The sequence below is a fragment of the Pinus tabuliformis genome, chromosome 6 (genome assembly GCF_031772625.1).
Source record: "Pinus tabuliformis cultivar Carrire ecotype Pingquan chromosome 6, CPIR1, whole genome shotgun sequence".
Classification (NCBI taxonomy): domain Eukaryota; kingdom Viridiplantae; phylum Streptophyta; class Pinopsida; order Pinales; family Pinaceae; genus Pinus; species Pinus tabuliformis.
The window spans coordinates 1268264714-1268282099 of NC_142292.1; the positions used below are offsets into that span (position 1 = coordinate 1268264714).

Consider the following 17386-nt stretch of genomic DNA (forward strand, 5'->3'; position numbering starts at 1 on the left):
CAAAACAACCTAAATTAATATTAAACAATAAATAAGCAAGGCCATTTAAAGAGTAAACAAAGGAGAAGGTTTCAACAATATTTTTTTCAATGGCTAAAATGCACAAAACAACTACTAAACCCTTGATATCATACCTAAAAAGATGCCATTGTTACCTGTTGTCGCTCAAATTGTACAGGCACCGCGACAACGGCTCAGGGTGGGGGTTGTCACTCTGATCCCCGCCCACTCCGTTCTAGTTGTCTCCCAACAACAAGCTATGGGGGGTAGTCCCTATGGAAATGTGAAGGTGGAAGGCAAGTTGGCAACCAACAAGCCCGAGAGACACGATTGAGTGGCCTAGCTACTTGGTTAAATTTAGCAAGACTCAAAGATTAGATTAGATTCAGATATGAGACTAGTGCCTTATGGAGTCAAAATTCTTGCTTATTATAATTTAAGACCAAGTAACCGGATGGACAACCGCTGCTTAGATGCTTCACTAACCTATATGAGATGCAAGTCCTAAGATCTAGATGAAATGCAAGGATCTTGGTCACTTTTAAGTTATATGCCTAGTCTAAATGGAACCTCCCTCTTAATTGTTTTGAGACAAGTCTTTAGAGTAGGGATGGAAGCCAATGGGAAGTAATCAAAAGCTTGATTAATGATACCTCCCCCTGTGTTCCAACCACCCAGTGCCTTCGACACTACAGAGTGTTGATATTGGATAGCATCGGATGTGATCTAGCCTTGAAAATTGGTGGAGAGACTAAGGCACATGAGATCTCCAAGACCCAGAAATCGTTTCGAGAAATTCCACCAGGATGAGGAGTTATTAAAATAATTAATATTTTTAACGAGCTCCTAAGTCTAAACTTAAGAAAATAAAAATATTAATGTATATTAATAAAATATGGGTGAGAAAGTTCAAGTGACAAGGATCAAGCCAGTTCTAATCTTAACCGTTGATTAGGGACTTAATCTTGGCCATTGATTCGTCAACAGGAAAAGTATAAGAGGAGGCTTGAGGGTCAGTTGGAGATACACCAAGAGAGATTAGTGAGTTCGATTTTCTAGGGCAAGGTTTGCTGAGGAAATCGAGCAAGTAATCAGTTGCAGTGAGGGCCTGTTCGGCAGGAGGTCGAAGAATAGATAGCAGAGAGGCAGCGTAGTGCCGGGAGAGACAGCGCAGGCCCTAGAAGAGCTGACGCAGAGGCCGTAGGAGCTGACGCAGAGGACGTAGAGGGCCATAGAGGGCTTTAAAGGCAGCGCTAGGGAGATTTCGTGGGGCAGACTGAGAGCAGATCAGCAGATTCTGAGCCAAGATAGGGTGACGCGGTTCCTGAGCAGTGCTTGGAGTAGCTTTCGCTGTCAAGCATAGGGAACAGTCGGAGTCATTGTGGGGTTTGATCATCCGGTTGCTGATTTGCCGAAATATCTGTCTTTGGATAGACGTACTACTGCGGAGGATATTCTCTGTTGGGTGAGCCATTTCTGGCACCCTAGTTGTATTCACGAAATCTGCTTAATAATACAAACCCTCTATATGCTGCAACGGTTTTCCCGAATTGGGTTTTTCCGGGGACGATTGTCCAAAAATAACAGTGTCCCTTGTGTTATTGTTTCTATTTATTTCAGTGCATGATCTGTATATTTGAGAAGGATGCAATAATGTTTACTTCGATGTTTATGCAATTAAATAACTTGTTAATGTAAATAACAAGTAGGAGATTGTAAACCAGTAATTACAGTAGGGGTTTCTGATGTGTTAGATTCAAGAATTTTCACATGGTACCAGAGTGATTGCAGATCATAGGCCACTGAAGACACCAGCCGAGAAACTTGAGAATTTGCAGTAGAGAAGCAGATGTCCCGAGAGACAGCGTTGTTCTAGAGCTGAAGAGGCAAGAGGAGTGGCGCAGTGCAGAGAGTGCGAGAGAGGAAGACGCAGTAGCTCGGAGGAGCCCACGTAGTAGATGCGTCAGCCATCAGGGCCAGTGCAGAGGTAGAGGAGGGCAGATCAGGCTCACACAGAGCCATGTCATCCTTCTGAGCCAGGAAGGATTGATGCAGTTGGCCAGGAGGAGCAGAGATTGCACAGAGCCTGAAGGGCTCAGATTCTTCGAGTTGTCGGGGCTAAGTGAGTTGTGCAGATTTTGATTTGATAAGATGGTGGGATCTTGTTTCTGTTGGTGCAGAACAATGTCTAAGGAGACTTAACCAAGGTAGACGGAAGCACTACCTCGGCAGATTTCTAGCTTAGAAATCTAGATCCCGGTTGCAGCGGCAAAGGAGGATTAGAGAGGAGTGATTCGACAGTTGGCCGAAGGATTTCCGAGAGGGAAATCAAGACTCAGAAGGAGTCTAGAGAAGAGGAGCAGAGATGGAAGTGAACGGATTAAGGAATCAGGACAGATTGGATGGGGCTTCCAATTTTGTCATCTAGAAGACCAAGATCCTGGAAATCCTGGATAACATCATATCAAAGACTGTGCCTTGAAAACAGTAGCTGTCTTAGTTGACCCTGATGCAGCTGAGAAGTATGAGGAGGCCCAGGCGAAGGCAAAATGCATGATCCTAGACGAGGTCAAGGATCATGGCATAGCACATATTGCTGAGAAGAAAACAGCAAAGGAGATGTGGGACACCCTGACCACCTTATACCTGTTGATTTGGGGTAGCATCGGATTTGCTCTAGCCATGAAAATTGGTGGAGAAGCTAAAGCACATGAGATCTCCAAGACCCAGAAATGGTTTGGGCAGATTCTACCCGGTTTAGGAGATATTAAAATAATTAATATTTTTAATGGAGTTCCTAAGCCTAAACTTAGGAAAAATAAAATATTAATGGGTATTAATATAAAACTAGGTTAGAAGGCTCTAAAAGACATGGATCAAGCCAAATCTAATCTTAGCCGTTGATTAGAGATGTAATCTCAGCTATTGAAGGACCAACAGGAAAAGTATAAGAGGAGGCTTGAGGGTCAATTGGAGAATACACAAGAGTGATCAGTTATTCGATTTTCTAGAGCAGGGTTTGCTAAGTGAAATTGAATTAGTGATCAGTTTGCAGCGAGGGGCAGTGAGTATGAGGCAGAGAGGCAGAGACAGTGCCGAAAGACCAGTGCAGAGGCAGAGAGGCAGACGCAGAGCCAAAGGGAGCCACGTAGAGGCAATAGAGACAACGGAGAGGCCAGAAGGGTTTGTGTCATCCACGCAGAGGCTGCAAGAGTGACGTAGAGAGCCAAAGAGGCTACGCAGAGCCTTAGAGGGCTAACGCAGAGGCCAGGAGGGCTGAGCAGAGCCTCAGATTGTGCTGGAGAGGGATTTCGTGGAGCAGACTTTCCGAATATCTGCTTCCGAAGAGAGGTATTGTTGCAAGATTTTGTAATTCTGTCGGGTGAGCCAGTTTGGCACCGAGTTGTACTCAAAAAGACTGCATAATAATATAACCCTCAAAATTGCTGCACTGATTTTCCCAAGTTGGGTTTTTCCGGGGACGATTGTCCAAAAATAACGGTGTCACTTGTGTGTTTGTCTATTTCTTTCAGTTGTTGATCTGTAGATGGTTGAGATTGTATTGTGTTTATTTCAGTGTTTATATGGTTAAATAACTTGTTAGGAATTAAACAAGTAGGCGAAATAAACTAGAGAATACAGATAAAATTTCTAACGAGTAATAGTTAGAAATTTCAACATGGTATCAGAGCATTACAAATCACAGGAAAGTTGAAGGCATTAGCTAAATCAAAGCATTTGCAGCAGAAACAGCGATCCTGAGTGACGGAAGTTGTTCCTAGCAGAAAGCAACAGAAAAGGGTTGACACAGAGGGTCTGCGTCATCATTTCGAGCTAGAGAGAGGCCAGCGCAGAGGTTGAGGAGGGAAGAAGAGGTTCACACAGAGCCACGCAAAGACCAAGAGGGTTGACGCTGTTGGCTAGTGGAGCAATTCAGCCAGTGTCGGAATTGCGCAGAGCCTAGAGGCTCAGTCCTTCAGCTGCTAGGGCATAGAAAGCTGTGGGCAGATCTGGGAGAGTGAAGCTGGTGGGGCGTTGTTGCTGCCGAGACAGAATAGTACCTAACGGGGCAAAACCAAGGTAGAGGCAGTCACTACCTAAGCGGATTTCTAGCCAAGAGATCCAGATCAGTGTTGCAGGTGCATAGGAGATCAGAGAGGTGCAATTCGACGGTTGGTGGATAAAGCGGCAGAGAGTGCTACAGTGCAATAGTCCCTAGCAGTGCAGTGGGAATTGCAGCAGTGCGAGAGGCACGGTGGACGTTACAGCAAGTGCAGGAAGACACGGAGGGGTTTGCAGTGGTGGGAAAGGCACGAAGTTGTTGCAGCAGCTTCGAGATTGCAAAGCGAGCACGACATAGCGACAGAGGGAGCTTCAGCATCAGGAGTGTTTCTAGCCCAACAGGGATGTCAATAGTTGGGTGGATCAGTTACTTACTTCTCAGTAACTGAGTTGCAGTGCAGTAGCAGTAGCACGATGCAGCATGATGAGAGGGCGTTGCAGTGTTGGGAGAAAGGAACAACAACAGCCCGAACGTAGAGGAGATGTCGTACAAATGTAGCAGTGGCAATGGCAAAGCCACGGGCAGCAGTACAGGATGCAACAGTGCAAAGGATGTTGGGCGGGGAGTCCTAGCATCAACACACGTACCGGTGCCATATGATCTAAGTGATGTTCAGATGTGGAACATTACTAGAGAACATTCCTCGCTAAGAGGGAGTCTTGATTTGGGGTAGCATCAGATGTGCTCTAGCCGTGAAAATTGGTGGAGAAGCTAAAGCACAGGAGATCTCCAAGGTCCAGAAATGGTTTGGATAGATTCTACCCAGTTTAGGAGGTATTAAAATAATTAATATTTTCAATGAAGTTCATAAGTCTAAACTTAGGAAAAATAAAATATTAATGGGTATTAATATAAAATTGGGTTGGAAGGTTCTAAAAGACATGGATCAAACCAAATCTAATCTTAGCCGTTGATTAGAGATGTAATCTCGGTCGTTGAAGGACCAACAAGAAAAGTATAAGAGGAGGCTTGAAGGTCAGTTGGAGAAAACACAAGAGTGATCAGTCATTCGATTTTCTAGAGCGCGGTTTCCTAAGTGAAATCAAATCAGTGATCAGTTTGAAGCGAGGGGCAGTGAGTACGAGGTAGAGAGGCAGAGACAGTGCCGTAAGACCAACGCAGAGGTAGAGAGGCAGACGCAGAGCCATAAGGAGCCACATAGAGGCAGCAAAGACTACGCAGAGGTCAGAAGGGCCTGCATCATCCACGCAGAGGCTGCAGGAGTGACGCAGAGAGCTAGAGAGGCTGCGCAGAGCCTTAGAGGGCTGACGCAAAGGCCAAGAGGGTTGACGTTGAGCTTCAGATTGTGCTGGAGAGGGGTTTTGTGGAGCAGACTTTTCGAATATCTGCTTCCGAAGAGAGGTATTGCTACCAGATTTTGTATTTATGTCGGGTGAGCTAGTTTGGCACCCACTTGTACTCAAAAAGACTACATAATAATATAACCCTCAGAATTGTTGCATCGGTTTTCTCAAGTTGGGTTTTTCTGGGGACGATTGTCCAAAAATAACAGTGTCACTTCTGTGTTTGTCTATTTCTTTCAATTGTTGATCTGTAGATGGATGAGACTATATTGTGTTTATTTCAGTGTTTATATGGTTAAATAATTTGTTAGGAATTAAACAAGTAGGCAAAACAAACCAGAGAATACAGATAAAATTTCTAACGGGTAATACTTAGAAATTTCAACAATACCAGGGCTCTTCCATGCAACGGAAGATGTTATTGGAGAATCAGCTGAGGTCATATCAGATGTAGAAAGGAGACGAGATACATCCATTCCTTCTCAGGTTGCAAGGGATTCGCAACCAGCTTACTTCCGTGGGGTCTACACCGGATCCAGACTTCATGGTTAGGACTACCCTGAATGCAGTCTCCAAGGAGTGGGAGACATTTGTCCAAAGCATTTTGGGCAGAGCAACTCTCCCCAGTTGGGAGGAGATGTGTGCAGCTCTTCGACAGGAAAAGCTAGGGATATTGACCAAGACGGGGAGTAGCGGTAAGGGAGTTCGAATCAGAAGGAGGAGGAGGAGAATGTAGCTCTCGCATCAGCAGGACAGCAGGGGCTACAGAAGAGGAAGAAGAAAGACATCTCCAAGGTCAAGTGCTTCAACTGTGGGGAGCTGGGACATTATGCCCTTCAATGCCCCAGAAAGAAAGGCAAGGGAAAAGCTTCCAACTCAAAGGCTGCTCCAACAAAGGCAGAGAAGGATGTCGAGACTGATGACGATTGTGCCATGAGTGCTCATGCACCTCTAGACAAGGGGTGGGGAGACATGGAGCTGTAGTCAAGAGGACTACAAAACAAGGGCAGGATCTTTGATGTGCCCAAACTCTTAGTTCACATACGGCTAGGGGAGCCCTTAACAACAGTAGCATGATGACAAGTGTCGGGTGGAGCAAGGTGTGATGGAGCAACAATGGCAGTGCTAGAGTGCCGAAATCTGAGGCAACGCAGTGGAGGTTACAACAATGCGAGAGGCACAAAGGTGTTTGCAGCATCGCAATGGCAGTAGAGGGAGCACAGGATAGCAGCTGAGGTGGCTTCAGCATCACGAGGCTTCGAGACTAACCAAGATGTCAATGTTTGGGTGAAGTCAGTTACTTACTTCTCGATAACTGAGTTGCAGTGCAATAGTTAGTAGTGGCAGTGCTATGGGCAGCATGATGCAGCATGTTGAGAGGGAGCTGCTGTCATGTCCCTTCTCAAACCCATTTGTTACAGGGTGCTGCTACACAATTTTGCAAAATTTTGGCTAAGGAAGAGAACCCATCATTTTCAACTTAGGGACTTAGGAGGCAATTCGACTTAATTTGGTTGCTAGTGGAATGTGGGGGCCACCCACATGGGAATTTGAATTGGCCCATTCGAATAGCTTGGAGGGAAAGTCGAATAGGTCGATCGAGGGGCCCACATGAGGCAAGGGAGGCCCAAAGAGTTATAAGGAGGGAGTAGCTTTCATTTTGGGATTCATTCATACATCTTGCAAACAAAATCACTTGATTTTTCACTTTGTTGTTTCACTGAGTCAACTGGTTGTTTAGCCATGAATCTCTCAAGCAGGAGATTCAACCTCTACTTCGCAGGACCATCCGTGCGTGCCTGCCCTAGGGAGGCGGTTCTACAAGGATTTCAGGAGTTCCGGGGCAGTGACATAGCACCACCAACCAGCGCAGAGGAAAGAGTGCGTATTTCTGGGCAGTTAGGAAACACACAGAGGGAGATTGAGGCAAGCAGAGATCTGATTGCTTGTCTAGGAGTTGGGGAGATGAGGTAGCAGTATTAGACCAGCGTTCTTGTTGGGTTTTACAGCCAACTGAACCAACATTCCAGCAATTCAAACTGTTGAGCTGGTGGACAGCGTAGAGGCCACACAGTAGATTTCCGTTGTACTTGGGAGCAGCTGAGTTGGGCCAAGAGATCATCAAGGGAGTCAGGGATTGGATAGCACGGGTGAACTCGGCATTTTGGAGAAATTTTTAGGTGGATTTACAGGGAATTTCCAGCAAGTCGAAATTGGCAGCTAGAGCTAAGGTGAGGCTCCAAGGGGGTCGAAAATCAAAATTCTAAACCAACGAAAATTCTTTCTAGTTTTTTTGGGTTTTTGACAAGTATCCCAAATATAAAGTTTCATAATTTTCTGAGCACCGGAGGTGGGGTTTTAAGTTGTATCTTTGCACGAGACAGTGTAGAGTTATTGGAGATTGAATAGTGCCTTTGGGGGTCGATTTTGGGAAGTCCAAATCGGGCCAAACCATTTCTGGGTTTTTGTGGGTTTTGGCCAAGGAGTCTGGAGTTAAAAGAATATAAATTTATGGGCAGTTTCAATTCACCTTCCAGCCATTCGAACTTTAGCAAAGCAGTGGTTTCTGGCACTGTTGATAATATCGGCGATATTCGAAAATATCGCGATATTTTCGGCAAAACGATATATCGCCGAGAAAATATCGCGATATTTTCTGTTTTGATAATATCGCGATATTTTCAAAATATCGGCAAATATCGGAAAATATCGGCAAAATATCGGCTATATTTAAAAATTTGAAAAAATTATTTTTTATGCTTGCCGATATTTGCCGATATTTTGCCGATATTTTCGCCGATATTGCCGATAAGATATTTTCTAGACCCTCGCCGATATTTTGCCGATATCGATATTTTCAACACTGGTTTCTGGGCAGCGCAGTGCAGATTGGTGCAACAGTTGGGCAGCCTTCAGCTCAGCCATTTTCCTCCCTGGGTTTCGTCTTGCTTGTCCTTTTAGACAAGCCCAGGTGCACTATTCCATCATCGATTGTATTTGACTTGCATAGATATAATAAAATGGCTTAGAAGTTCTCCATTTGCAGCTTTTATATGGGTGTTTGTTGAATATTTCGTTTTTGTAATTTGCTACATGTATTATTTGCTTGTTGTCACTTGTATTTCTATTAAGAATCATTATAGTGGTATCAGAGCATGATCTTGGCCTAGCTGTGGGAAATTAGCCAAAAGATCATGGAAGCTTTGGGTATGAGTGCACAATGACGAGTGAAACCGGAGTCAAACCCATGGCTAAAGGGAAATCCAGTATGTAGAGATTTCTGGGTAGAATTCATTGTGACGATGAGAGGTTGGCCCAGTTGAGGAGGGTGACAGACCAAACCCATCCTCACCGTTACAACAAAGACATTAGAGGTCAGCAGGCCATGGGGGTGCAACCATCTACATCGTGTGGGGAAATTCAACCAGATCAGGGCACCAAATCTCCTGAAAAGGAGTAGACATGACAAAGACGGTTAGAGGGTGAGACCAGGGGGCACTTTTGCTGGTGGAGACCTGGCTTTAGATATCAGGAGCCTGAGGAGGAGGTTGAGCATGATGCTAAGAGCCCACAGGATGGTGAGGAGCACATCGATATACCCGGTGTGGCGCAAGAGTCACCTTTATTAGAGACCTCTTTGATAGCCCCAGTTGACACCCTGGTGGAGAGGATAGAGCCTACTCACATAGAGCCATTTGTTGAGGGGGTGCCATCCCTGGACGAGATGCCAATAGTTGTTGAGGTATCTGGAGTCGTGACCGAGTTTACAGGTGATAGATGCCCATGACAGTTCCATTAGTTTCAGGCCGACCTTCTAGCATTAAAAAGGAAGGCCGCGTTAGTGCGAGAGGCGATTCTGCAGCAGAACGAGGAGTTGGAGGGCATGAGAGCAGTTTGTGCCAAGTCCACGACCAAATTGACTCACGTTGGGGAGAAGTTGGATTCCCTACTGGTGCAGCTAGAGTGCACGTTGGAGCGTGAGAGCAGCCCTCTTTGGACATACATAGACGGGGCTGGCAGCACTGTTAGGTTACCATGGCCCATTGGATAGAGGGAGACAAAGCTACCTAGTCAGATTGTATGTATTGACTAGGATAGCGAGATGAGATGACCTAAGTTGCACAAGGTGCAACACCCTCATGGTGGGGTTGTTCTATGTGCAGGAGTTTGTGCATTCGATCCCTCTCTTAGGGTTGGGTGGCGAGATATTCTGAGTTGGTACCTAGTGGAGTGGACTATGGAGATGGTAGTGGACCCAGGTGGAGCTCAGCAGGAGTTTCCAAGCACTGGGGATGCTGGAAGCCCCGACTGGCATTGGGATCCGGGAGGGACTACCTATCATTTCCCATGTATGTCGGTTGACTACAACTGGGATGGTGCAGTTGACCTAGCAGTTGAGCATGCACTTTCGCTAGGGCAGTCTCAGTCAGCACCAGTGGCCGACCAATTTATGGATAGACTCTTTTGGTTTTCTTGGTATGGCATTTGTACACGGGATCACTGGGTGATCAGCATACTCTGGCAGGAGTTTGTCGGAGGAGGTGGCATTGGCAGGCCACCAAACAGTGCCTTGCATGGAGCTGGGGGCTCTTCACTTTTGTGTGGGGCACAAAGGACGCAGAGGAGTGGAGCAGTGGTGGCATCACTACTGACACATAAGGAGAGTCACTTCTCAGATCCCTCAGGGGGGATTTGGAGGGAAGATCCATTCATCGACGGGGATAATGATGCGAAGGTGGAGGTGATGATACTAATCGGGTGTGCCCTGACACGTACAGACATAGCTCTAGGCCATCCTATCCAGGGATGTGTGGGAGCATATAGCGTTGAGTAGTGGTCTACAGGTGGGCATGGAGATGCATAGTGGTGTGTTGCACTACGTTGCGGAGTGGGAGTGCCTCACATCGCAGTGAGTACATGCGGGGAGTGACAGGTGCAGTGACAGAAGTAGGAAGCGAGACGATACAGGATGGCATAGTTGCAGCCGAGGGTATCCAGCAGTGTACATGGGTAGGCCGCAGTGTATAGTGGCATGTCCAGGAGTACTGGGATGATCGGTGGTATGCAGAGGCGTATGGTGCTGCATAACGAGGTCTTGGAGTGTTGCCTCTAGGGACACCCATGGACGGAGATACTGGGCATACCTTTGGGTGTAGTTCACCCAGGATCGATGGGGACACAAATGAGCGATACTTGATGGTATCCACGGGGACTCACACTCCTGACCCTCTTCTACGTCACTTACAGGAACGGGTGATCTGGTTGTTTTCCTTTGACACTCTGGGCACGAGCAGTAGGGGACGGGGAGCTCACCCAAGATATTTGGATGACACTTGGTGCGATAGAGGGGAGACTTCTTAGCGGGGGCATCGAGTCGCTACGTGAGTTGATAGCCACAGGTCGAGGGATGAGGTGATCACCAACAGGGATGGAATATCATTCATCACTGATTCTATGCTTGGGGAGCTGGTCACGTGGAAGACATGTTTCACTCTTTCCACAGGGCATGTCTGGACCATGGATGAGTAAAGGATACCGTGTGCGGCTGAGATAGTTGTCCAGTATGTATCTGGGTTCCCGACATTGTATCGACACATTCTCCAGGGGGCAGGTAGCCGAACCAGTGGCGATGGTTGGCAGGAGCAAGATGGATCCACATACACTAAGTCAATTGCGTGTATCAGATACCCATCTATTGGTTGCATTCAGGGGGTAGCTATTTGGCACACATGGTTTCCAGTGGTCATCAGTACTACACAGTGGCAGACACCGGACAGTTTAACATGCCTCAGATTAGTTCATGATGTATGGAGCCTATATATGGGTGGCATGCAGGGACTAGAGATGAGGGCCAAAGGGATTCCATCGGTTGTCAAGGCTATGCCGCAGCAGGTCTGCCTATGGGATGCAAGGATTCAGTTGATCGATAGATCACTCGTGATGAGTGGAGTCGTGGCAGAGAGTGATATAGTTCACTCTTGGGATGACACATGGGGGTTCACAGAGGGTTTCATCATATGGGGAGGTAGACATTCTCTATTGCTGCACAGGTTCAGAGCTAAATTTGGATGGGTAGGCCTTGGTGCCATGGAGATGCCCAGGCAGGATGTGTCTTGCCTCTTTTAGTATTCCACCATCGAGTTCCAGGAGAGCAAGATACTGTCTGTGCATGATGGGGAGTATGACATAGTCAGAGTAGCACAGCGTTAGCATAGTGGCATCACTCTGGGACTAGCAGGGAACTGGGGTGTCACAATTCTTCATAGCTCAATAACCTTTAGGGATGCGCCGGCTACTGCAGGGGGAGATCATACAAATCTTCCATTGGGATTTAGCGGGTCACTTATGGAGCAAGGGACTTCTGGTACTTGCACTGGGCAGGATAGTGTGTGGAGTGAGGGGAGCTTCATGTTGGACAGGATGGCCTAGGATCCTAGTATTGAAGGATTCTTTCATATCAGGACAGTGCTGAGGTCAGGGACGATTCAGTGGCACATTTGGGACCCTGGCACATGTTACAATGACAGTGGGGAGCAACAGTTAGAGAGGATGCTCGTTCAGGCATTGCTTAAGGACAAGCGATTTTTGGAGCATTGGAAGAACTTGCTGGATGAGGATGTCACCTAGGAGGGTGAGCACATATTGGAGCACCCAACTTTGAGGTTACTTGAGGGCAAGCAACATTTGGGAGGGGAGGACTGTCATGTCCCTTCTCAAACACATTTGTAACAGGATGCTGCTACACAATTTTGCACAATTTTGGCTAAGGAAGAGAACCCATCATTTTCGACTTAGGGACTTACGAAGCAACTCGACTTAATTTGGTTGCTAGTGGAATGTGGGGGCCACCCACATGGGAGTTCGAATTGGCCCATTCGAATAGCTTGGAGGGAAAGTCGAATAAGTGGATGGAGGGGCCCACATGAGGCAAGGGAGGCCCAAGGAGTTATAAAGAGGGAGCAATTCTCATTTTGGGATTCATTCATACATCTTGCAAACAAAATCACTTGATTGTTCACTCTGCTGTTTAGCTGAGTCAACTGGTTGTTTAGCCACGAATCTCTCAAGCGAGAGATTCAACCTCTATTTCGGGGGACCATCCGTGCCCACCCTAGAGAGGTAGTTCTACAAGGATTTCAGGAGTTTTAGGGCAGTAACATAGCACCACCAACCAGCGCAGGGCAAGGAGTTCGTATTTTTGGGCAGCCAAAAAACACGTATAGGGAGATTGAGGCAAGCAGATATCTGATTTCTTGTCCGGGAGTTGGGGAGATGAGGTAGCAACATTAGACCAGTGTTCTTGCTATGTTTTATAGCCAGCTGAGGCAGCATTCCAGCAATTCAAACTGCTGGGCTGGGGGACAGCTTAGAGGCCACACAACAGATTTTCATGGTACTTGGGAGCAGCTAAGTTGGGCCACCAGATCATCTGGTGAGTCAGGGATTGGATAGCACAGGGGAACTTGGCATTTTGGAGAAGTTTTCAGGTGGATTTACAGGCAGTTTCGAGCAAGTCAAAATTGGCAGCTAGAGCTGAGGTGAGGCTCCAAAGGGGTCGAAAATCAGAAGTCTAAAGCAACCAAAATCCTTTCTGGGTTTTTTTGAGTATTTGACAAGGATCCCAAACATAAAGTTTCATAATTTTCTGAGCACCGAAGGTGGGGTTTTAAGTCATATCTTTGCAGCAGACAGTGTAGAATTGTTGGGGATTGAATAGTGCCTTTGGGGGTCAATTTTGGGAAGTCCAAATTGGGCCAAACCATTTCTAGGTTTTTTTGGGTTTTGGCCAAGGAGTCTGGGGTTAAAATTATATAAATTTCTGGGCAATTTCAGTGCACCTTCCAGCCATTCGAACTTCAGCAAAGCAGTAGTTTCTGAGCAGCGCAATGTAGATTGGTGCAGCAGCTGGGCAGCCTTCAGCTCAGCCATTTTCCTACCTGGGTTTGGTCCTGCTTGTCCTTTTAAACAAGCCCAAGTGCACCACTCCAACATGATGATGGAATCATCTATTGTATTTGACTTGCATAAAAATAATAAAATGGCTCAAAAGTTCTCCATTTGCAGCTTTTATATGGGTGTTTGTTGAATATTTCGTTTTTGTAATTTGTTGAATGTATTATTTGCTTGTTATCACTTGTATTCCTATTAAGGATCATTACAGTTGCAATACAGATGTAGTAGTGGCAGTGGTAGTGTCATGGGCAGCAGTAGAGGAAGTACCAGTGCAGTGGATGTGAGGCATTAGGCCAAGCATCAGCACAGAAGACCGATGCAAAGGATCAATGTGATGCTTCTATGGTGAAGCATTGCTAGAGCACATTCCTCACTAAGAGGGACTGTTGATTTTGGGTAGCATCGGATGTGCTCTAGCCTTGAAAATTAATGGAGAGGCTAAGGCACATGAGATCTCCAAGACCCAGAAATCGTTTGGAGAAATTCCGCCCGGATGAGGAGTTATTAAAATAATTAATAATTTTAAAGAGTTCCTAAGTCTAAACTTAGGAAAATAAAAATATTAATGTGCATTAATAAAATATGGGTGAGAAAGTTCTAAGTGACGAGGATCAAGCCAGTGCTAATCTTAGCCGTTGATTAGGGACTAAATCTCGGTCGTTAATTCGTCAACAAGAAAAGTATAAGAGGAGGCTTGAGGGTCAGTTGGAGATACACCAAGAGAAATCATTCAGTTCGATTTTCTGGGGCGAGGTTTGCTAAGGAAATAGAGTAAGTGATCAGTTGTAGTGAGGGGTAGTTCGGCAGGAGCCCGAAGAATACATAGTAGAGAGGCAGTGCAGTGCCGGGAGAGACAACGCAGGCCCTAGAAGGGCTGATGCAGAGGTCATAGGAGTTGATGCAAAGGACACAGAGGGCCGTAGAAGCTGACGCAGAAGCCGTAGAGGGCTTCAGAGGCAATGCTAGGGAGATTTTGTGGGGTAGACTGGGAGCAAATCAGAAGATTCTGAGCCGAGATAGGGTGACGCAGCTCCTGAAGGAGTGACACAGTTCCTGAGCAGTGCTTGGAGCAGCTTTCGCTGTCCAGCATAGGGAACAACCGGAGTTGCTGTGGGGTTTGATCATCCGGTTGTTGATTTGCCGGAATATCTGTCTCCGAATAGAGGTACTACTGCCAAGGATATTCTCTGTTGAGTGAGCCATTTCTGGCACCCTAGTTGTATTCATGAAATTTGCTTAATAATACAAACCCTCTATATGTTGCATCGGTTTTCCCGAAATGGGTTTTTCCAAGGACGATTATCCAAAAATAACGTTGTCCCTTAGGTTATTGTTTTTGTTTATTTCAGTGCATGATCTATATATCTTTGAAGGTTGCAATAGTGTTTACTTCCATGTTTATGCAATTAAATAACTTGTCAATGTAAAGAACAAGTAGGAGATTGTAAACAAGTAATTGCAGTAGGGATTTCTGATGTGTTAGATTCAGGAATTTGCACACGGAGATTGTGCCTCTGACGACTGCAAGGTCATTGTGTTAACCACTAAAAAGGTGTTGAATCCCTCAAGCTAGGAGAGAAGTGGTGGCCCTAGAAGTCTATCAACCAAGCTAATGCTTGGAGGTAAATTATTAATGCAACTGCGCCTAAAATGCTTGTGCAAAAGTTATGAGTGAATTCTCGGTTTAAGATTGGCTTAATGCTTAAGTACTTAAAGTCATGATTAATATTCAATGACAAGAGTACTTATCAAATAAATGGAAAGACAATCTTATTATCAAGAATGTGTTAATTATCAAGTGCTAAAGTCAAATCCACAAGATGCTTAATTAAGCGCAATTATTCACTTAATTTTCCAATGATTATCAACACAAAATGCCAATTACTCAAGATATTCCAATGGTGATTATCAACAATCTTATGCCAACAATAATTATCCACATTATGCTCTTTAAACAATGTCAATATTGAAAGATGCTCCATTAGAGTAACGATCAACCAAACTTAAGATGCCAATTGCTTAAGATAGACGATAAAATTAACAAAGCTTCTAAAGATTGTGAAAGAACACAAGATTATGAGCTTCACTTAGAGCAATTATCCAACAAATTCTTAGCAATGTGAAACCATCAACAAGATTAGAAGATTTAGAGCTTAGATGAGTGATTTTAGTGTTAAGTTTAATAATTCTTAGATCTAGGTAAACGTTAGATTTCAATCACAATGAGCCAATTTAATCATGAAAACCACTTATGTGACATATGTTAGTTTTTGAGGCATCGGATGCGTTCTAGTCTTGAAATTTTGTGGAGAGGCTAGAATACATGAGACCTCCAAAACCTAGAAATTGTTTCTGGAAATTCCACCTAGAAATGACATAATTAGATTATTAACAAGTTTTTAAATATTTCCTAAGTCTAAACTTAAGGAATATGGTTAATCAATCAGTATTAATTAAGTCAAGGCGAGACTCATCTAGAAACTCACAAGGATCAATCCAGAGATGATCCTAGCCATCGATTATGTTTTAATTTTGGTCTTTGGTGCTCCAACAGAGGATTATAAGAGGAGGACGATGTGGTGATGGAGATGACACTTCGATTTCATGAGCAGATCGATTTCCAGAGTAGCAGCAGTCAGTTGCTGGAGAGAGAGCTAGTGAGATCGAAGTAGTGAGAGAGGGACAGAGACAGTGAAGTCGGAGGAAGGTTTTCAGATCTGGTGAGTGCATTTGCAAAGAGGCAAGAAAGCCACAGAGATGCTGACGCTGGGGCAGCACAGTAACCTCTAGTCGCAAAGTCGATTTGCTAGGAAAGATTGACATTTTTAGTTCCAGAGGCTAGGAAGGAGTACCAGAGTGTCGAGAAGCGTCTTTCTGGTCAGCAAAAGGCAGAACGACTTCATCAGAGTCCAGTGCAAGGCTAGACGTCCAGCCAGATACGCAGAGTAGTGCAAAGGCTCGGAGGGATGAAATTTTGAAGGCAAGTTGTGCTAGGAGATTCCCTGTGGGTTTAGGAAAGTTCCTCTCCAGATTTTTGCAAGTATTTCTCTGTAGAAATGCCAGTTTTGGCATCCAGTTGCACTCATATTATTTCACTGTTGCATAATAATAAAACCCTCAATCGTTGCATGGGTTTTCCCAAGTTGGGTTCTTTTGGGGACTTTTGTCCAAAAATAACTGTGTTACTTTTGTGTGTGCTAACATTTCTTCTAGCGTTTATTCTTTCGCAGTTTTATTTATGTAGATTGTAGTGTGATTTCTTCAGTATTTGTTGCAGTAAACAGTAAATAAATTGTTAAATTAAATTAAAAATTAGGAGAATAATTTCCAATTATTGCAATAGGATTTTAGTTTTGGAATCTTCACATGGTACCAGAGCGCAGTTGATCAGCCGAAGAGCTCAGAGGCAAAAAGAAAAGGAATTTCATTGCTCAGTGTTGGCAGCAGGTCGAAATTCACAAGGGCAGCACAATCATTCTACCAAGAGGCTGAATTACTTCAGGAGGTTCGATTTTTCTGAGTGAGGGGTAGAAAAATTCGATCTTTCCAGATCGAGTGATTCCAGAGGCAGAGGGAGCAGCTCAAATTTTTTCGTTCAACAGATCTCTAGCTAGACACAATGGTTTCTGCAACAATTTGCAAGAGCAGAGCCAGCGTCGGGTGTGTTACCGCTAAAACTAGTAGGGGTCCTACAAGGGGATCCTTGAAGGGTTACTACTAGGCTAAAGGCAACAATGGAGTGATAGCCCACTGTCACCTCGGCTAAGGCTCCCTACTCTTTACAGATTTTCACCAATGGGAGGAGACCCATTATTATAAATATCACGAAACAGATGGACCAATGATAGGGCGAGGGGTGATCCTGAAAGCCTATTCACAAGAGAGGCTCAAATATGTGGCTTGCCTGTCTTGGAAAACAAGATGGAAGGCTCTCAAGGAAGGGCCTGGGGAAAATTTCTAGGGTTAGGTTTTGAGTATGAGTCTTATAAAGGAGATCCCTAAGTCCTAGAATTCTTGTTGAAACTTGGGTTCCAGGTGATCTTTGAAGAATTAACCTTGACAGTGC

General features: G+C 45.1%; 1 protein-coding gene across 2 annotated transcripts in view; it reads right to left on the reverse strand.

Annotated features, from left to right (window-relative positions):
• Positions 1 to 17386, reverse strand: part of LOC149263267 (Putative thiol-disulfide oxidoreductase DCC) — a 384593-nt gene that overhangs the window by 130287 nt on the left and 236920 nt on the right. The window lies entirely within an intron of this gene.